General features: G+C 48.0%; 1 protein-coding gene across 2 annotated transcripts in view; it reads left to right on the top strand.

The window, feature by feature from the left end:
- PPP1R16B (protein phosphatase 1 regulatory subunit 16B) overlaps positions 1-21,630 on the top strand; it is a 66,380-nt gene that overhangs the window by 20,170 nt on the left and 24,580 nt on the right. The window lies entirely within an intron of this gene.

The raw sequence follows: 21,630 nt of genomic DNA, 5'->3' as shown, positions 1-21,630 counted from the left end.
TGTGGGTGGAAGGCAAGGACCTTGTCTTTGCCTTGTGAGGAATCTCCCCAAAGTCATGTCCCTGTTTCTGAGAAGGTGCCTTTTGTGCACTGTAACTTGTCCTCATGTGGGTGTTTTGCACCCGTTTGGAAACGGAGCACTTTGGTGGTGGACAGTGATGCCTGCCTGGGCAGTGTGTTAAAAGCATTTGCCAAGCCCTGCTGTGTGTCTGTGGTTTTGCGTGCATTTGTAGCCTCTCTCTGGGAGAGCAGACCTGTGATAATGCCCTGGAAACTGCAGGCTTTTATTTGTTTCTTCTTTGCTTTAAAGGTTTAACGGTTACTTCCAGCTCTGTGCTCCAGTGAACCAGTGTTTCTTGCTCTGAGCCATTGTAGTCTTCTAGGAGAGCCCCAGCAGTGAAGCCAGCTAGAGCCCTACTGTGAAATTGCGTGTATTGACATTGCCTGAGATGACAGATTTATGACTTGTATTGCCTCTGCCTGTGCTGGCAGATACTTGGCAGGGTGTGGCTTTGGGTTTTGTACCCAGCTGCCCACCTGTAAGTGACAGGTCATAGTTTTGGGGTGGATAATGAGTGTTTCATCGTCCTCCTCTTCATGTGGTGATGGTGCCTCTGCTCAGCACTTGGGCTGGAGGGTGCGATGGGGCCAATGGGTCTGCGAAAGGCCCAACTTCTTAGTTTTGCTTTCTGCACTTTCTGGCTTTGGGCCTGGGCAGTTTGGAAGGAGGGGAAACTCCTTCACTGTCTGCCTCACAAATATTTTCCTTTTTTTTTGAAAAATGCACAAAAGGTGGAGGTGTTTGCAGGCATGGCACTGGTGGAGGGTAGTTGTGCACCCTGATGGCAGTGAGCAGGCAGGGCTGGTGTGTGTTCAGGCAATGGCATTAACGTACTGGTGGCACAGGTCCTGTGGACAGCAGTCTTGCACCACATGTGGATATGGATACTTTGCTGTTGGGGGTACAGGAGTTGAGCTTTCAGCTCACAGCTTTACTCTTTTCCTCCTGTAAGGGAAAATCCATTGCAGCAGGTCTCTTTTGGTACTGTAATTGTGTTGACCTCATTCCATAGGCGAGCCCAGGTAGTGGGCTTTAACCATCGGTCGCTCTTTCCGATGCAATGCTGGTTACATCAAATGTGATACAGGCACTTCCCTGCTCAGTGGAAAATCAACCTCTCCACCCACCGGAGAGGGCAGGGGCAGTATCCGCGGTGCCACAGGCACTTCCCTGTGTAGCTGGATTTTTCAGATGCCTCACGTTTTTAAATTTGATTTGCTTTGTGGTTGGTTAGTTCAAGTCCTAAAAATAGTGGGGGGGCAGGTTCTGTCCCTGGTCTGCCCCCTCTGTGCTGTGGGACCAGTATAAAGGGGAGGATGGGACAGAGTGAAACCCAGATGCCAAACAGGGAAGACTCCTTATCAAGTGCCCTAGGCCAAAGTGAGGGAATTCGTGGGCTTTTGGAGGTCCCGGGTGATTATTTTGGTGTATGAATGATCTTTTGTTTCCATGTGGGAAGTGGAGGGGGAGGTGAAATATAAATGATTAAGAAGTTGAGAAGTTAGCGTGAGGAAGGTTAGAGAGCTGGGGGTGCGGCTGGCACACGTCACCTCTGAGCTACCTCTAAGCGGGTGTGCCATTTCCATTCTTTGTTACTTTTCTGTACTTTTGTATTTATTTTTAAGGTTATCGCTCCTGAAGTGGGAGAGGGGATGGTAGTAGGCGCTGTGCGATGAAATCAGGGGAAAGAAAGAAAGTGGAGTTGAATAGCAAGTTGGCTCTTTGCTGGAAGGTGTCTTGTGCTGTGGTGTAACCTCCTGATGGAGTCGGTGGGTTGAACCCTGTAGGATGGAGTCGGTGGGTGCAAAACCCTGCCCTGCTCTTTGGGGAGCAGCTCTGTGTCCCTGAGGACCTGGATGTGCTGACTTCACTGTCTTTTGCCTGTGCGTTGCCCAGGTGTAATTGAAAGACCAGTGCTTGCTTCGCTGAGCTCCTGTGCGCCCATGTGTATCTGCAGCACCGTCCCTCATCCCTGTTTCCTTCTGCCACCGATGGCACGGCCACCGGGCTGAGCCACCCCGCCTTCCCACTTAGCCTGTGACCTCTGGCTCTGCAAATGCAGCAGCCTCAGAGAAGAGGACGTCTTTCCCCTGTAAGAAATCCAGGTTCCTCTACGGCTGCTGACGGGTGACTGTGCGTGTTGCAGCATTGCTGTATCTCAGCGTGGTGGCAAAGCAGGTCTGAAGGCAAGGACCCCAGGGACCATCAGCCCCGGCGTGGGCAGGAGCTGCGAAGGGGTGACGGCTCCTGCCTGCTTGTTACTTGCATCTTCTGCAACAGATCTGTCAAAATATCCCGCATTTAACAAACAAGCTGCTATTAAAAGCTCCTTTGGATCTCTGTTGACAGAATCAGGGTAGGGAGCACACCGCGAATGCGCTGGTGGCAGATGTGAGCAGACAGTCATGCTGGGGAGAAGTAGGTGATGGGCAGTGACCCCAGACCGAGGGCAGCGGGTCCCCCCGGCCTGCAGTGTGCTGGCCAGGACCTTCAGTTTGGAAAGCTGAAATATCTACGGACAGTTCATGGGTGAGCTCCGAGGTGAGAGAGAGTGCTCCCAGTTGCCACACCGGGCCTGCTCTGCTCTCCCCTGTGGAGGAGCTGGGAAGGGGTATCTGTGGAGGGGCATCATGCACAATCACCATTTTAAGTGGAAATATGTTCAAGTCCTTATCCAGCTCTAGGGACGATCTGAGCTGGTTGCAGGGAGATGGTGCAAAGGGGAGGACACTCAGTCCATACGGAGCTTAGAGGGAGCGGCAGGGTTGTGTACAACCTCTGGGCTGTTCTAATGGCTGCGAAGAAGAGTTGCTTTATGATGCAATAAAACAATGCTTTATAAGCTATCATACTAATCACAAAGAAATTGTAAGGGCTGCTGAAGGCTGTGGCCTTTCAAGGCTGTCCTGCAAGGTGATGGACTGAAACTGTGGGGAGGAGGCTGGTCCTGCCATTCCCAGGGCAGCACCTCATCCCCGAAAGCAGCCCCAGCTGCTGCAGGGCTGTCGTGTCCAGGTCTTTCTACATCACTGAGTTCCTATGTAAGGAGCCCCAGAGCGTGGGGAGAGGAGCTGGTGTTCTGTAAATTGAAAAAAGACATCCCAGAGGTGGGTGAAGTGGCTGCCTGTACAGGCGTGTGGCATTTGCTGCCTCGAAGTCCCTTTGCACCCCCGGCCTGTTTGCAGGGCGAGCTCCCACCTGAATGACAGAAGCGGGAGGTGTTCGTGTTAGCTGGGGGGGTGAGCTGTGTTCGCTTCAGTGAACCAACGGAGAAATAAAGCCCCCGAAGGACCAATTCACCTTCCAGCAGCACTGGAGGTGCCCTGGTTTCTCCTGCTCTCAGATGAGAGTTGCCTCCCCTCAGGCACCTGCTTACCCCCTGGCCATGGCTCCGGGAAACATTGCTGCAAAGTCCTTCAGCTCCCTCCTCCTGGCACTTCATCCTGCAAGCAAAACTTTGTCAGAGCCAGAGTGCTGCATAAACCAGTGTTTCTGCAGAACTTTGACCATGCAGATCCTTACAGCTGGTGAGCCAGAAAGTGAATGAAAACTCTGGTTTGATGACCTTGGACTTGGCATCCAGCAAAACGGTTCCCGTTAGCAGAGCAGCGGGCACAAGCTTGGGGCTCGCTGGGTCCTGCACCAGTGTGGAGAAGATTTCCCCGGGGAGGGTATAAGTATTGCACAGCTTATTTGTGTAAATACATCCCCCACGTTTCCCTCCCTGCCAACCCTTAAATCTCCTGTAAATGTGTGTTAATGATGAGCGTGGTAGACCCTTTTAAGAGCCATCCCCAGGCAGCTCCTACTGCGCTCCCTCTGCACCTTTCTGGAATAAACCCAACCTTGTCATTTGCAAAGGCACTTTAAAAAGAGGCCCTAATTAGTGTCTATAAATTGCTTTCTTTAACCTTTCCAAGTTGATGTGATCTGTTCCCTTGTTACTAAAAACCTTTTATGAGGTGCCTTAATTTTCCACCCACATTATTAGTCTCCTGAAGCTTTTTACATGGGGTTCCTTTGTCCAAGTCTGTGAGCAAGTGCATTTATCTGTCTGAGAAGACTTTTCTCCTGGGTTTTTTGTGCCCTTTGAAGGGCTCTGGAAAAAAAAATAAATCTTATTGCCAGCAGTCTGAATGAATATCTGGGTATTTGGGGAATGACTCGAGTCAGAAATGAAAAGTTTCTGTTCAATAACAAAGGCGTTTCTTGAGTTTTAAACTCCATAGGTGTGGAAATGAAAGCTGTCCTCTTTGGGAAGCTGTGTGTGGGAGCCCTTGGCAAAGATGGATTTTGCTAATTTTGTTAATGGCGGTTGGTATGTCTTCCAAAAGCAGATTCATATATTTGGCCACATTTAACTTGGCTTTTTCATGCAATCTGGATGCAATGCCAATGTGGGGTGGCTTGCATATGGCAGCTAACTAGATGGCATCTGGGAGCACGAGCAATATTGAATATGCAACTTTCTCTGTTGTCATAACAAGTAAATAATCTTTTTTTTTTCTGACTTCCTGGAATTTCAATCAAGTGGGAAAATTATTTCCATTTCCATAAGAGCTTGAAATGCCGACTTTTCTGTTTAGAAATTAATGCTGAAAGTCCATCTCAGGTTTTCCTGGGATGAGGCCTTCTCCCTCCCCAAATTTGGAGTCAACTTAAACATTTTGTTTCAAACCCTTTCTTTAATCAAAAAAGTTTGATCAGAAATACTTTTTTTTACTTTTCAAATAACAAAATGAGATATTTCCTTCACTTCAGAATGTGTTTTCTAAAATGTGCACCAGCTGTTGAAGAAGAGCTTTGGTTTCAGTGGGTCAAGCATCTTCTTAATCCCTTTAAGAAAGATTGGGGTGTCTTTTCTTGGGTTGTTCATGCTGGCTGTTGCATGCACTGAGCATTGCTGCTTGCTGTTTCAAGACGTGAAAGTTGGGAAACAGACTTTTTCCATACCTACAGACCAGACATTCTGCATCTCTTGAGTTTCTCGATTCACAGCAAGACTCATAGCACAAGCAGCCTCCTTCCTGCTCCCTGAGCAATGAGCTGCTTTTCTTGACTAAAACAAGAACTGAAAATGTGCATGCAAATGTGCTCTGACTGTCCTTTCCAAGAAATGGTGATGTAGGGATCCTGGCTGGAATTTTTTCGATCAAAATTTAAACACAACAACCCCCCCCCCCCCCTTGCAGGCCTGGCTGCCCACCCCCACCTCCGTGGGCACATCTTTCCGCTTGCACCTTGTTTCAGCAGGGCGTGCGTTCTCGGCTTGCATGATGGAAATGGGTTGGTTTCACATCGTTTCGGTTTCTGGCTTTTACGCATGTGCCAGCTTCCACCATTTCTGATACCACTGAAAATATTTCTTGTGTATCTTGTAATAAATAGTATTACAAGATAATGAATAAACATTGGATTCAAACTACTTGTCCCTCTAGTAAGGATGGTCTGTTTGGATTCAAGGTGTTTTAAATCAAACAGGGATTGGCCAATGACTGCTGCCGATCCCAGATTTTATTTCTTACTAGAAGTGGTTTAAATCACTTAATTGGCTTCTAAAATTTGGCTGCAATGTGTTTTGGAGGGGAAACTCAGAACCGGTGTCTCATTGGTTACATGTACCCCTAAATGCAAATTGGGCATTTCTTTGGTTTATTAGTATTGTTGACGGTTGCTTCTCAATGCAACCGTGAGTAAGGAGTATTCCCTTTTGAAAGGAGATACAGACAATGGGGAGTAAAGGCTGAAACTCTTAGGGTTGTGCATGCAAGGTGCAGTAGGTAGGATATGTAAGGTCACCATCTGCTCTGCAAACCCTGGCCGGCCAAATCACAGCAGGGAGGGCTCAGGATGCAACGGCTGCCTTGGCTGGGAACGTCAGGACTTTTGTCAGCCAAAGGCAGATTATCAATGGGACCTTAATTCCACCAGGTGCTCGGAGATGTTTATGCCTATAACCAAGTACTAAATCACTGGCATTTAACCTTTCCCTTCCCTGTCCTGGCTGCTCTGCTTCCAATGAGGTGGAGGCAGCCTTGGATGGCTGCTTATTTTCTGCTATCTACAGGCTGCCGAATGTCAAAGCCAGACCTTCCCAATCTGAGCCTGATAATACTTACTGATATATCAGTGGCCAGTAACTTCCCAGCTTGGCTGTCCGTGTGATTTCCCTGGGGGGATCTCTGCCTGCCATCCGCACAAGGGGGACCAAGGCATGGAAACGCAGTGATGGCCATGGGTACGGGTTGGATCAAGCACTGAAAGCGGCACACCTGGCTGCCTGCTTGGGGGGATCACGGCGTGGAAGGGCTGACACTACATCCCAGCCAGTTCCTCACTCTGGGGGGCTGTGACATGGAGTTTCTTGCAGGCAACATGTTTCTTGCCTGCCTGGCTGCCTTCCAGTTGCGTGCTGTTTCCTACGCTCCAATTAACTGTGTGTTTGTCGCACTCCAATAACGAGAAACCAGAGAGCGTAAATAGCAGCTCAGTCGGGGACCTCTGGTATCTTCTGCGTAATAAGCAGCAGCAACCCAGAGTGAAATATCCTCTGTCTTCCCACCTTGGCTGTGACCTCTGATAGCCAAGGCTCTGTCTCGCTGCAGTGCTGTGTTGTGATATCTAACCCAATTCTGCCAAAAGGATTTAAGACATTAGCCTGATCACTCCTGAGAGCTTCCTGGTACCTGGTATTTTGCAACATCATTCTGTTTTCAAGTGTATTTTGTAAAAAAAAAAAAACCCAAACCCCAAACCAAAGCAACCCACGACCGTAAGCACAGTTCTGCAGCCAAGTATCTAACTCTTCTTTGCAAATGAATATTGGCGGGAAAATGAATATTTTTGGAGGTGAAGCCTTCTTGCAGGGCTAACCCTCATGTGGTTGCTTTACCCTGATGCAGTTGAAAATGTGGTGCTTGGATGTAGTTTCTTGACAGGAAGAACTGTAAGCTGTGGCTGCAGGCTCTGCTTTCTGCCCCTTCTCCTGGTCAAGGAGAACTTGAAAAGTGGATTAAATCTATTTTTTTTTTTTTTCAGATTTAAATTCCTGCCTTTTTGGATTCGGGCCAGCTCAGCTCAGCTGGTGTAGATTTCTTCCTCCTAGAATCATGGAAAATAGAGGTTGAGAGGGCCTCAGGAGGTCATGTAATCCACCTCCTGCCCCAAGGCAGGATCAACTGTATCTAAAATGCTTGCTAATGAGGTTGGAGTTAGGTATCTTAGTGTATTTATAGGCATCTCCACAACACAAGAGCACATATACCTGTGCAAGTGGCCCTGCTTCTCATTCAGTTCTGCATATTTTTCCTACTTGCTTATATTTATCTTCCTTTATTTTGCTTTGCATCCCATCCTTACGCTTATTGACTGCGAGTTTTCCTACTTCCATGAAGAACGCTCTAATTCTTTCTTTAATAGCAGTTGCTATGGCAGCTGGTTCAGGCGGTGCCTTATAACCCAGTGCTGAGCTGCTTTTACATACACTTTCACTGCTTGTTTTTTTTCCCTCTGGAGCCTGGCCAGATCTTTGGGAAACCTTATCACCCACTGCAAATGTCTTGACAAAAAAATAAAATTAAAAAAAAAAAGTCAGGTTCTGGCACAACTGTTAAAAAAAGTCTCCTAAGCCTTGCCTACCCTCTAACCTGTCACCCAGAGGATGCTAAATAGGCTAGGAAGCAAACTGTTTAATTCTGTCTGCTGATGCCTTTGTAATCAAAAGCCAAGATGGAATCAAGCACCCTGCACTCCTTTTAATTCAGGGAACAAGAGTCCATGTGCAGCTACTAGCAAGCGGATGCAGTTTCCGCTGAAGTCCCTGCAATTTGCAACTGCTTATTGCTGAATTTGGCCTCTGGATTCTCTCGATAGTGTGAGGTAGACAGGCTGCAAATATCACTCATGTAGGAAACTGGCTTTAGTTGCTCTGTTGTGTTTCCCATGCTCCATATACATTTTATAACAGTTTGCAGCATCTGTCAGTTTGGCCGAGGATTTCAAGCTATATCTCAATTCCCTTTTTCCTGGTTGTCTCATCTGTTCTGCCTGGCTTTGCTTTCAAAATGGCACAGAGGACTGGTCCCTGCCTTGAGTGTAAGAGCACCAAGCTCTGAATTGCAGTGGGAATCTTCCAAAGTCTCATTTATCTTTGTGTGCCTTTACCTGGGCTGACAAGAGAAATCCTATTAGTTAAAAAAAGAAAAACCAACCCCACTTCACTCCCCCAAAAAACCAACCACCCACCAAACAAAAGAAAACCACTTTTTTTTTTCTCCTAAGGGCTACTGCTATAGTGATCACCTCTAAAAAGGGGAGACTAGAACAGGAATTAAGCTGAAAGTCACTCTCACACCATTCTTCTTGCTTGCACCAGCCCTGTTTTAACTCGGTTGGCAGCTGATGGTTTCCACAGTAGAGAAGTGTTATCTGCACACAGCTTGTATTTTGTCCTGTGTTACACCAACATCTGTCTGGAAATATCCATATTTTGAGTGGGTGGGGGAGATTCTGGCACCTTCAAAGTATTTCCACTCTGGTCTGATTCAGAGCAGCAAAGGTTGGAGATCAAGTGCTGATACTTGCACATGCACGATTCTGGTTGAAATGACAGTAGTGAGACATGACGGCTTGGTGCATTCAAAGTCTTTCAAATTATCCAATTTGAAGGATTCTCTATGTCAAAACTATTTATTTCAATAAAAGCAAAATTTTACTAGGAGAATATTATTGATTTGAAAACCATGAAGTCCTTGCACAGTAATGGAGCAGCTCTACTGCACTGAGGTTTCATTGCTGCAGAACATCTGTGGTTGGGACAAGGAAGTCACCTGGAAATCCATACCAGCTCTCAGCCTCTTGGAGTTGGAAAGGAGCAATGACCCTCCAGTGAAGGACAGCCATTTCGCTCAAGTTAAGGATGTGGAGAGAAGAGCACTTTCTGCATCTGTCTACCAATGTTGGGTTCAGTTCTCATGTGTTGTCAGAGGAGACAGGTGAGTGTCTGGGGTGCTGTGATTAACCCTCTGGAGAGTCCACCAGCTCTACAGAGACCAGGACCTAACTGAGAAGCCTGGGGCTGGACAACATGTGGTGCTCCCACAGAGAGCGTGTTTCAGCCTACTTAAGAGCTCAGACTCTTTCTGTGACTCTCAAACTTTTCAGACCTGGTTTATTTTTTCACTTCAGATCCTGTCAGTTTGCCTTTAATTAGCAAGGCTAGAGCAGGGCTCCATGGGAACTTAAATGGGACTCTTCTTTTAATTAAAATTTGGGTTTGGTAGCCTGAAATAGCAGGCATTAGAAGGAGCCAGAGCTCCAGCGAAGGAGGACAGTCCCTGTGGATCTGCAGTGACATCCACCTGGCTGTCAGGCAGTTGATCACAGGGTTTTCTTTCCTCCTAAAGCTGATGCTGTCAAAACAATGATGTAAGTCCCTCAATGTGATATGAAGCTCCAGTCTAGGCTGTAACGAGTCAACTTCCAACCTGCTGCTGGATGCTGTGCCAAAACCGCAACGTATCTGGGGTGGTAGGGGACAGCAGGTCATGGAGAGATGCTGGAAGTCCATTTTGCTTTTATTAGAAGGGCCACTGAGTTTAAAATTTCATCTTAAAGACCATCTAAGCGGCATTGCCTGTGTGCTTTCATAGTAAATTTATCCTTCCATAACTTTAATCATGCAGTTGTGAAATAGCTACGTACAAGCTGCTGCTCTGCCTCCCGACCCAAATTATTCTCATCTGTGGCAATTTTCCATCATTCTTCAAGGCAAGGAAAGCTGTCATTTGAGCACTGAATCTGTAGCGTGGATTCAAGATTTAGGTCATCATTGCATTGTATCACTCAGCACTCTACGGTTGCCCATGTGTTTAGTAGTGGGAATGTTTGCAGCATTGATCTGTCCAGTTATCCTAAGGGGAACAAGAGAAGAGGAAATATTTCTTGCTTCACTTACATTCAAAGACTTGTCTTCTACCTGAAGGGTGGTATTTGTTGACTGATTTCCTCCTGTGAAGTGGGATTGACAGCTTGAATTGCAGGTAGAGGTGGAAGGAGCCATGCCCAGAGCAATGCAAGGGTGACGAGACGGAGGTCTCGCCATCTGGCTTTGCCTGATCCTTGTATCATTCTCTTGGGTTTGAAAGCTTCAAGAAACACGTTGCTTGTTCACCCTTCCTGGACCACGCTACCATTCAGCTACCTCTAACTGGGGGTTTCTTGTGAATTCCTGAGCATTTTGGCACAGATCTCTAAAGATATTTGGATATTTTTAACTTCCACTGAAGTCAGTTTGGTTTGGTCACCTAACCTTAAGAATACAGAGTGCTCCTTAAGAATACAGAGTACATCTGAAAAATGCTCAGCTCCTTTCTGTTGGATGGTGGTATAAAGGCCACCTAGTTAAGCACTTCGGCCCCATGGTATTAAAATACACTGACCTGGCATTTTGTGCCCCTTGACGATTGCCCCGATCAGCACCAGGGGTTCCCAGCAGCAGTGGAAACGTCTCGCCTCTGCTGCGGGGAGGAGGGGTTCCCTGGGGCAGCCATTACCCAGTTCTGGGAACCGACCCCGGTGCTGTGAGCTCCCCACCCTCCTCCTTCCCTTCCCACAGGAAGGGGTTGTGGGTTTTCCAGCTGTGGAACAGGAAAGAAATAGGGATCCTGTTTACCTACCCACTGAGCTGCTCACATCTATTTAAAACTTCTCCTTGTAACATGCTGCTTATCGCTGTGGCACCTCGTTTGCCAGCTGTCCTGTCCCTGCTGTGCCCTCTGGAAAGAGATCCTTCATGCAGCATTGTGCATGGAGGTCCTGAGGTGCCACGGCTAGGATGCTGGAGAGGGCTTCAAAAGCCAGCAGGCTGATTCGAGGGGTTAAGATGCCAGCACTGGTTGCTGTGTAACTGCGAAATGAAAATAACAGCTTTGTCACCCGCAGACCAGGGGGTCTTGGGACTAGGGGGGGCAAGAGAAGGTTATTTATTCACACCGCAGTGGGCAAAGTTGGTCTTGCAGTTTTGCCCTGTTCCAAAGCAGTATCTGTCTTAGAGCCTAATAACATCCAACTCGATATCAGCTCCTTGGGAGCTGACAGATAGTGTCTGCCCTGTGCATGAACATGGAGGTTTGGTGAGACTCATGCAAAGCCTTGGCTACATTTATTATCTCTCATTAAAATATGAGAGGTCATTGGGCACTGGCTGTTTTGTTGTAGACATCCCTTTGCTCTTGTTGGGAAGTCTGAATTCTCTGCAGCTGCAGTAGAAGCCTGCAGCATGGCAGACCTGCTGTGTAGGAGGCCACCTTCCACACTGGACGGGAGGTGGCTCTGAAGCAGGAGAACCAGGAGGGCTTCCCGTACACGGGACCTGGGAGCACTCTGCGCTTCTGCGTGCTCTCGATGCTACGGGAAGGTCTTGCTTCTGCGTGGGAGCAATTTGTCTCATCGTTACAGCTCTGAGAGCTGTGAGCAAAGGCAAGCAGGGTGAGAGAGCTGTGACTGGAGGGGGTTTGCTGCTGGAAATGCTTGTGGGGTAGGTGAAGGGAAAGCTGGAGGTCTCCTTGCCAGAGCAGGATGCACACGATGTGGGAGCAGGGCAAGCAGTGCAGCCTGCCCCTGGCTCTGGAACAGCCTCCTGGAGCAACAAAAATCTTGTTAGATTTGGTACAATTTTCAGTGTACAGAGTGATCGTGTAAAATGCTGACTTGTGGGCTTAGGCTTTTAACCTGAGCAAAAGGGTCACGGGCTGGGGGGGTATTTGCTTTGGAAAGAAAACGTGTACCTGTGCTTGTGCATCCCCTGGGATGCACACAGCTCTGGAAAGCAGCGGGACTGGCAGGAGCACGCGGGGACGTGGCCAGGGCAGTGTTCTCCGAGACTGCTGGTGAGGGGAGCTTTTTTGTGCTGTCATCAACCCTGGGGAGTAAGTTGTTCCTGTGGGGTTTGGGGAGAGTGGGTGCGTGAAGGGCTCCATAGGGCTTTTTACCCTGCCAGCCTAGGCGTGTCTCGCTGCACAGGTGATTGCACCGGCTGGCCCTGGTGTTAATGAGAAGCCCGGTAGCCGCGCTGTGCGTGGCAGAGGGTTTTCAGGTAGTGGTTAACAAGCGACTGGTGGAGCCAGGAGCCCAGGCACACAGCAAGTCAATTAGACCTTTGTAAGTGGTGGTGGCAGCTGTGCATAACAGTGAGTTAATCTCGCAGGGGAGAGGATTTGCAAGAGGAGGTGATGGCTCCCAGGTGCCCTGGCCAGTGCAGGTACTGGGAGCTGGGATCTGTATCAGGCTTCTATTGGGAAGGCAGGCACGGTGCCCCTGGGGTGTGCGTGTGTCGTGTTCCCGCAAGATACAGCGATACAGCGCTGTGAGCATCCCGAGTGGAGCACCAACATGCCCTGCCTTAGTCCAAATGCTGGCTTGTATCAGGGACCACATAACTATACTCACGTGCATCCACGAGTGGGATGCTTGGGGACCCACGCATGGGCACAGCCAGTGCTTGAACCAAATCCTTCCTGCGTGGCTCTTCCCACTGGCTGAAATGGGCTGAGCCAAGAGCCTTGGTCTGGTGAGGTGGCTTCAACCTGCCCGCAATAGGAACAAGCTGCCCAGTGCAGGGAGAGTGGCACTGCCAACAGGCACCGAGCATCACTTACTCTATTTAATTACATTTTGGGGGCTTTTTTTAATGGCCTTTTTTTTTTTTTTTTTGGACAGCTACTTAACTGGGAAATTAAGCTGGGGGGAGGGAAGCTGTCCGTATTTAAAAGGGTCTACCCTTCACCCATAAATCTGGGCCAGATCCATTGGTACATGCTAGCTGCTTTGTGTGACCCTGGTAAGGAAAGCAAGCATAAATGTCACTTTATAGCTGTTCTGCTTTGCTCAATGAATCTGGATCAGTGGCTCTCTCCCTCCTAATCAGGTTAGTTTCCTTTTGATCTACTCCTGTCAGGGGAAACCTAAACCGATTTAGCTATTCCCATCCATTTTCCATTTGCCTGATGGCTTTTTCCACAAGGCCATGTCAGCTCTACCTTAATTACTGTTGAGTTGTCTGATGCTGTAGCAGCTGACGCTCTAGTGTATAACTTTGTAAATCTTAGCCAATATTCATTGTGAATTTTTTGCCAGATGTTTTGTTTCATTTTTGGACAGATTATTTTTAAATTGGCAAATGCACTAGATTTAAGGAGAAGACAATTGCTACTAGCTGTCAGAAAGAAAGCACTAATTATCAATCATGTTTTATTGAGCCTCTGTTGAACTGATTTGCTGCAGAAAACATCATTTTCTTGTAGTCTATCTTCAGGAAATCTGATTTTTGTGAGTTCTGCTCTCTCGATAATGGTGATATATGCTAGAGCATAGAATAGAGGAAAAATTAGCTCAGGATTAAAATCTGTGACACCCTGGAATTTAAATTACCTGTTTTTAGGAGCACAAAACCATTATCCGTGCTGGTGTGCCATAAAATCATTGCAGATGCGCGTTCCTTGTTGCTTTTGCATGTAAACCCTGCCTGTGCACATGATTTACAGCGCCTTCCCGGACGCAGCAGGGTTTAGTGAATGCAGTGGCTTGTTTGTTTGCTCTGAATAGGCCCCGGTTTTGAAAACGAGCCTTGAGTTACTGTGAGACAAGATAAGAATAGTTGGGGGAAATTTCAGTGTTCCTGCCTCGCTCTGGGGCTTGGCTGTGGCGCTGCACTTCCCGTGACTCAGAGCAGCAGCAAGGCACCGGCTTCCTCTGAAATCGCTTGGGTTTTGCAAAGCTCCTGGTACGGTCATTAAGTAAATCAGGTTTTTAGTGAGTTATTCTCCACTGCAGTTGCGTGTGATGTCTAAAACGTGTGCTCCTGTTGTCGTTACTGCACTCGAATTGAGTGCCTGGAAAGGCAGGTGGAGGTGAAGGGGCATCTTCCAAAGAGGCTCACGTAGCCCTTTCCTGATTCCAAACTGGTTTCATGTTTCTCTTGTGATAAGTTGAATAGGGGTCAGCAGTTTTTATCAAGCTATTTTTCTTGTGAAAGGGAAGTGTTATCTGTGAGGTGAGATACGGTACCCTGTGTGACATGGACACATGGGAGCTGATCCAGAAATGTGGCCAAATAGGACCCGTCAGTGGGTCGGCGTAGCCTGGCCCGTCTCTCACTGCTGGTTGACTCCTGGGGGATGTGTTTCATCAACAGCAAATTTCTCCTTCAGAAATATCAGAAAGGGAGGGATTGCCAGCCAAGAAGGTGGAGAAACCTTGTCATTCCAATTTAGCCCACTATCTGAAGAAACTCCTTGATTTAAATACGCTGGGGTAGAGGAGGGATGGACCAGATGGTTGCAAAGCATCCCCAAACTGCTGACAATATAAGGACCTCTTTATAAGAGCTCCTGCTTCCCCCACAGTTCCTTGAAGAACCTCTTTCTAATGCTCTTGGACTTTTACTGCAGAATAGAAATCCAAGGGAGGGTTTGCATATCTTGCCCAGCTGCTCTGGGGCTCAGGTCTATCTGAATTCCCATCTGACCAGGGCTCTCGTGACTGGTTACTGGTGGGCTGGTGCTGGGGTGGAGTAGGTGGCTTTGCTTACATCTTGTTCCCTTCCCATGGTGACTTCCCACGGTGAGTCTGCAGATCACAGCTGCCGTGATTTGTTCCTCTCCACCTGCAGTGGGGATAGCCCTGCCTGAACCTCACCCGTGTGTGCTGAGCGTTCATCTCCACTTTTATAGGTGTTTTATTTACTAGAAATCCCTGGTGCATATGTTCTCCTTTTTAGTCTCTTTGCTGCTGCTGTGCCTTGCAGGCACAAACCACCTCAAACCAATTTGGTTTATTGGGTCTGTCTAGAGGAACAGCCCCGCTGGGGAGCAAGGCTTCAGCAGTGAAGAGGTTAATGCGGTCTGTCCCGAAAACTATCTGTGCCTCATGCCAAGCCTGATTGTCATCTTGCTCCTTTTAGCACCCGCAGTTGTTCTGTCCCCAGAGCACCGTATGTGGCCATTTGATCTATGAGGCATGCATGTTTGTTGGGAAACTGTCCCTTGCTTCAGAGCCCCTAGTGCCCTGTTAGGTGGAAGAGACAGCGCCAGAGCTTGCTGTTCCTTCTTGTGTCCTTCAACTGAACGTACATGGTGATGTGTGGAGATCTTGGCCAGCAAAATGTGTTCTGTCCCCTAGTAATAGGTTGCACAGATTATGCAACTTACGCAACCAGGGCCCATTTTAACTCGCTTTTTGCTGGTGATCCCCTTCTTCCAGGTGTGCCGGATGGTGGAAAGGTAATGGTCCTCTTGGGTCGTGGAGCCAAGCCAGAGGTTACAGCTGTAAGAGCTGGCAGCAGCCAGGGCAGAAGAAGCGTGCAGCCTTCACGCGCTCATTTTTCAAAGGGGAATATAGCTAGAATTTGGTTCAAGGTTTGTAGGTCAAGTTTCCATTATACAACTGTACTAGTTGCAGCTGCTCATGCGAGATCCAGACCTTGTTGGATGCTCCTGATCTGGTGGGCTCCTTTCCCTGGGAATTATTCTTTACAATGAGATGTACAGAAACAAACAGGATTTCTCTGTTGTAGCACTAACTGGGGTGGTGGAGTGGGTGGCTTGGAGTGGGATTTGCTTCAGTCTGTGAAATGTGGGAGACATCTCAGAAGCGTTTGTTACAAATAGCTGCTTGGAAAGAAATTAAATTTTTTAAGACTGTGTTTTTTCCAGACAAAGGTAGGACCAAAAACAGTTGAGGGATGGATCTTATAATTGATCACAGATCTAGTAATGAGGATCAGATCTCCTGCATCTCCCTAAACAGGTACAAGTGCTCTTGGCACAAGTTGCACTGAGCATGTGGATCTTTGCCCGTGTCTGAAGGACAGGACTGTTTGTGTGAGGAAGGTTATACCCCTGGTTTAGTGAGTGAGAGTGCAACCCTCCCATTTCATTTCACAAGGGATAAAATGGTCCGTGCTGTCTCCAGGAACCACAGCATTTTGATTCCTGTCCCTCACGATGGTCTGTAAGGGCCCTGTCACCCTGGCTAGCCAGCCCTGCTCCCATTCTTGAAGGACTTGCTCTAAAAGGGTGTTGAGTAAGATGCTACAGGCCTCTTCTGCTGGATGTTGGTCAGCAGAAAAATACGTGTTCTTTCACCAGAAGCTGCCAAAGTTGCTCACTTATACTCAGTGCTGGAGATACTGAATTTTGGTTTTAGTAGCAGGAAAAAGTAGAGGAGTGCTGGATCCGGCCCAAGTGGTTGCATGGGACTGCACATCTTCCCAGCACCGTGCATGAGCCTCAAACTGACAACTGGTTCCCTGTGCTGTCACTGGGATCCACCTCTGCAACCTGTAATTAGTGCTGTCAGCAGAGCAGCGTGAGCAGCCACTTAAGCATTAATTACTTTAATGAACTTACTAAGGTGGGTTTAGGTACTAAAGCATTTTGTTGTTACTATAAATTTTTAAGTCAAAATATTAGACTGTGGAGTCGATGGGAGATGATGTGAAGCTCAAGCCTGGTGGCTTTCCTCTTGTCTTAATGTTCAAAGTGTGGGTTTTTTTTAGGTAATTTAATCATGCAGTCTTTTCTCCTCCATTTCCCAGAAGCAGCCATGGCCAGCAGCGTGGCAGGAGAGCGTAAGGAGGCTCTCTCCCCATTTGCTCATATATAGGTGTAAGGGATGCAGTGAGTACAGACAGGGCAATCTGCCATTCAAGCTCAGAAGATGGATGTCACCTTTCTTGCACCGTGACAGCTAAAAGGTGGCCCATGATGCCTGGGCTCTTGTAGTGTTAAATATGTGATGAAAAACTCCCCGATGTGAGGGAGCTCTCTTATAAGCAAACAGGATGGAATAAAATGGTTCATTAACAAAACTGGTTTTAATACAGAAGTTAGCAGAGTTTTCACTACTGTGGAGAGGAGAATAGTCCTGCCATTGCTAATGGCAAAACTTAATGGGGAATTTTAATGACTGTTAATTATTTTGAAAATTGCAGTTTTCTTGGGAAATGCAGTATACTTTGGCAAACTGAAGCTTTTCTCTGCTATTGCAGAAAGGAAAACTATAACTCCTCTGGGCTGACTCTTGCTGAAGAGAGTATGGGAGGCATTAGACTTGCAACACTAATGTGGAGAGTTGGACAGGGTCTTTCATCCCAGAACAGGAGACCTCTCGAAGGGACAAAGGGACAGAATTGTGATATATTGCTCGCTCTCTCTGCTCCCTGCTGTTTCCTGCAACTGCGTGTTCCCAGCATCAAGGAGTTGTGTCTTCAATGTTCAGAGATACTGCTCTGATAAATGGGATGCTTTAAACCTGCATAAAAGCTGTAGGAATGATGTATTTTTTAATTTGGTAGTTTAAACTATGTATTTTGTTAGTAAGCTCAGCATGTAAATAAAAATTAAAAAAAAAAAAAAAAAAAAAAACCCAAAAACCCCCTACTGTATGCACTGAGCCTGAAGTGCTCATTCAGAAACAGGATGAAACATCAGTGACCTGGTCTGAAGCACTAAGGCAAAGCACTTTCTGGAGGAGAATTTCAGCTCTTTTCCTCTTTATGTTAAGTAAAAGACTCCTAGACTGACCCTGAAGGCTGTTAGACCAGTCTTGTGAGTGTTGGGAGTCCTGAGCTCACATCCCTGGTGTAAGCTGTGCCCGTGGGCTTGGACCCCAGACCTCCCCTCCCATGAAGAGCATCCTTGTTCCTCTGCCATGATGTACACAACTCCTCAGCAGTTTGTGAGAGGGAACTGGATTTCTCTCTCTGCTGAGGTCTGATCTGAAGGGTTTTGCTGAATTCAAGCCATATTCTGCAGATGAAAGTTTTAAGCTGACTGAGATGGCTTTTGAAAGTGAAGGAGCCACTCACTAAAATGGAAAATGCTCCCAACCCTGTGTGCAGTTTCTTTTTTACTGTGTCCAAGTGCAGGAAGCTGAGCAGAGGAGAGCTGGCAGCAAAAGCTATCTTGTTTTGAGTTTGCGTGAGGCTGGCACTTTGGTGTCTGTGGATACGGCAGGGGTGGGTGAAAGCAACAAGTTGGACTTTTTTTTTCTCTCTGAAAAGTCTAAATAACCTGTCAGCCTCTCAAGCTGCTTCCCCGTGGGCTAACCTCCTGGCAACTACAAAGCTATATTGCATCATCCAGCCTGGGAACACTCATCTTCTACTGCTTGAGGTGGTGGGAAGCAGAAATCACATAGAACTTGTGACAGAAGAAGTCGGAGAGAGTTTTCAACTTTGTGTGATGAGACAGGTGAAATAACTATTAAAACAAGGTGGTCTGTATGCAAAGCACTTGACAGTCAGGTTATAGACCAACCCAGGTTGTATCACTGCATGCCCACTTGTTTTGACCTAATTTACACGTCTTTTGTGCTGTCTCTGAGGAGTCGTGGAAGGCAATTTCAAACCTTCTTCAAAGAAATTAGGAAATGTTAAGGAAATGAATGTTTTGTCCACTCTTCTTCTTTTTCTTTTAATTTTTTTTTTCTTTTTTTTAACTTGGATGCTCAAGGTAATGGGTCTTAAATTTGGATTGCATGACTAGGAAGCTGCAGCAAGTTTATGCTGTGATCTTTATTGAGCAGACCATCCTCAACTGGATCAGGCCCAGGGCCCACGAGGAGGATGATCTCCAGCTTCAGGCCCTGGCTGGGGGGACTAGTGTCCTCTGTGCACAGCAGCCGTCACACCGATTTCTTTCTGTACCTTCTGTCAGGCCCGTCTCATTGATTATAAGTATTACTGGAGCTGTGAAAAACCTGCATTTCTGCCAAGCTCAGGTGCTAACTTCTGATTCAACTCTTGAATGTATGAACTGGTTTCCATGCAGTGCTGAATACCTTTAATGATGATGTTCACAGATGAACTCTCTTGACTTCTCTGACAAGGCTTTGGTGGTTGCCAAGGGCTGGGAGAGAAGTCCCTGTGGCTCTCTAATCCATTTGGTTATGTTGAAAACAACTCTGCAGCATGGAGAGTTGGGCTGCACAGGCATTTCTTGGAAATGCCCATACTTGGTACGCAGTGGTAGGAGGATCACCCACACCTCCAGGCCAGGTCCCACCAAGAGCCAGCATGCCACTAGCTGTGGGACTTTGTGCAGTTGCGTGGTGGCCCATGACAGCTGCCCACTGCCTCTGTGTCCCGAGCCGGCATCGGGCTGTCGCGGGCGCTGCGAGGCAGCAGCTGCGCGGGAGTGATGCTTGACATTGAGGGTTGCTTTGGGATTGGAGGGGTTTGACCTGGCGAGTAAATTGAACGTGCTTTTTCATTAATACAGAAAAGAAGTTCTAGAGTGTGTGATTTGTCTGTGTGTGGTAGGTGCTGAAATGAAGATTGAAAGAGAACAGGGTACAATTCCCCAACGGGGAGAGGTGCGCTCGTGCACGCGCTTTTGCAGATGACACCAAGTTGGGAGGCAGGTTGATCTGCTTGAGGGTAGGGAGGCTCTACAGAGAGATCTGGGCAGGCTGGATCGATGGGCGGAGGCCAATCGTATGCAGTTCAACAGAGCCAAGTGCCGGGTCCTGCACTTCGGTCACGGCAACCCCATGCAGCGCTACGGGCTTGGGGAAGAGTGGCTGGAAAGCTGCCCGGCAGAGAAAGACCTGGGGGTGCTGGTTGACAGCCGGCTGAATACGAGCCGGTAGTGGGGTGCCCGGTGGCCAAGGTGGCCAACGGCATCCTGGCCCGTATCAGAAATAGTGTGGCCGGCAGGAGCAGGGAGGTAGTTGTTCCCCTGTACTGGGCACTGGTGAGGCCGCACCTCGAGTCCCGTGTTCAGTTTTGGGCCCCTCACTGCAGGAAAGACATTGAGTTGCTGGAGCGTGTCCAGAGAAGGGCAACCAAGTTGGTGAGGGGCCTGGAGCACAAGTCTTCTGAGGAGCGGCTGAGGGAGCTGGGGCTGTTTAGTCTGGAGAAGAGGAGGCTGAGGGGAGACCTTCTCACGCTCTACAACTACCTGAAGGGGGGTTGTAGTGAGGTGGGTGCTGGTCTCTTCTGTCAGGTGGCTGGAGGTAGGATGAGAGGAAATGGCCTCACGTTGAGGCAAGGGAGATTTAGGTTGGATATTAGGAAAAATTTCTTTACTGAGAGGGTTGTCAGACATTGGAATAGGCTGCCCAGGGAAGTGGTTGAGTCACCATCCCTGGAGGTATTAAAAAAGCAAGTAGATGGGGTACTTCAGGACGTGGTTTAGTGGGCATTGTTGATGGTTGGACTCGATGATCTTGAAGGTCTTTTCCAACCTAAATGATTCTATGATTCTGTGATTCTATTCTATGAAACTCTGGGGGAATCGTGGGATTTGATCAGCCCCAAAAACTTGCAAACTTCTGGGACTTGGGCTTGTGAGAGGGCAGATAAAAAAGAAGTGGTCCTGCCTGGGTTGCTGGTAAAGATCAGAGATGGTTGTCAAGTGTAGGCTTGGCGACCAAATGTGCTTCATTCTCCATCTTGGTGATGACATCATTCCTGATTCATAATTAAATGAAGCGTGCTGCCACACTGCAAGCCCTTCAGCTGACCTTGCTCCCCCACCTCTTGCAACTCACTCTCCCTGCCCAGCCCAGGTCCTCGATGTGGTCAGCAAACAGGTCCAAGCCAAGTGGTGGGGACCTTCCCGAGGGAGCGATACCAGCTGAGAGCTGCTGCCGAGCCACAGCTTTGGTTTCTCTTTTTAAACGTGCTCTGTCAAATAGAAGGTTCACCTTGGGGTCTGGTTGCCGTCAAAGCTGTTAGTGTTGACTTCAGCTGCTTTGCCCAATTCCTCTCGGCTGAACAACGGAGAGGATGGGGGAGAGGAAAGGAGAGTTTTCTTGTGCTTAAAGGGTGGAGCTGGGACCTGGGACTCAAGGGCACTCTCACAGCTGTGCCGTGGACTGTCACTGTGACCTTGGCAAAGAAACCTGAGCCTCCAGAGTCTTGGTCTAACTCGGGCTGAGATGTCACATCTGTGAAACGAGGCGAATACTGATTGTAAAATCCCAGGAGACAGACTGGAGCTCGCTCTGCTAATGGCAGCAGCCAGCGCTTTCGGAGACCTCTGGATGAAAGGCTCTGTTGAAATTCAAATCTCTGAATAGTGTAAAATTTGCTGCTGAATAATTGCAGGTTGCAAAAACAGAAGGGCTGCTAAGGATCAGCCGATGCTTCTCTGGTAAAGTTCAGGTTGCTGCTAAACTTGTGTGAAAGTTTTCTTTCTGTAGCATTTGCTTTTTAAAAGGAAACCACAATCTCTCTTTATCTGACAAAAAAAAAAAAAAAACGAAAGAAAGGGGAGGACTTACTGCTTTTATAGGCATTTCCCTTCCAGCACTGCATGGCAATGCAGTTTCCAGTAAGAAACAGTGCTGTTGAGCAGGGGGTGATGTTTTAGCAGATTACACTTTTAACTCCTGGCGTGTCCCCTGCAGTCTCCAGTGTGGGGTAATGGTGTGAGACACATCTGGGCTGGGCGTGACCTGGGGGCTGGCACCAACTCCTGCTGCTGCCGCGTCACACAAGACTGATTTTGAGAGGGCTGCATTGCAGACCGTGCCCTGGCACACCACGCTTCTGCCTTACGCAGG

This window comes from Aquila chrysaetos, chromosome 3, assembly GCF_900496995.4.
Source record: "Aquila chrysaetos chrysaetos chromosome 3, bAquChr1.4, whole genome shotgun sequence".
Lineage (NCBI taxonomy): Eukaryota > Metazoa > Chordata > Aves > Accipitriformes > Accipitridae > Aquila > Aquila chrysaetos.
The sequence above is the reverse complement of the archived record's forward strand: the minus strand, read 5'-3'. Positions and strand labels throughout refer to the sequence as shown.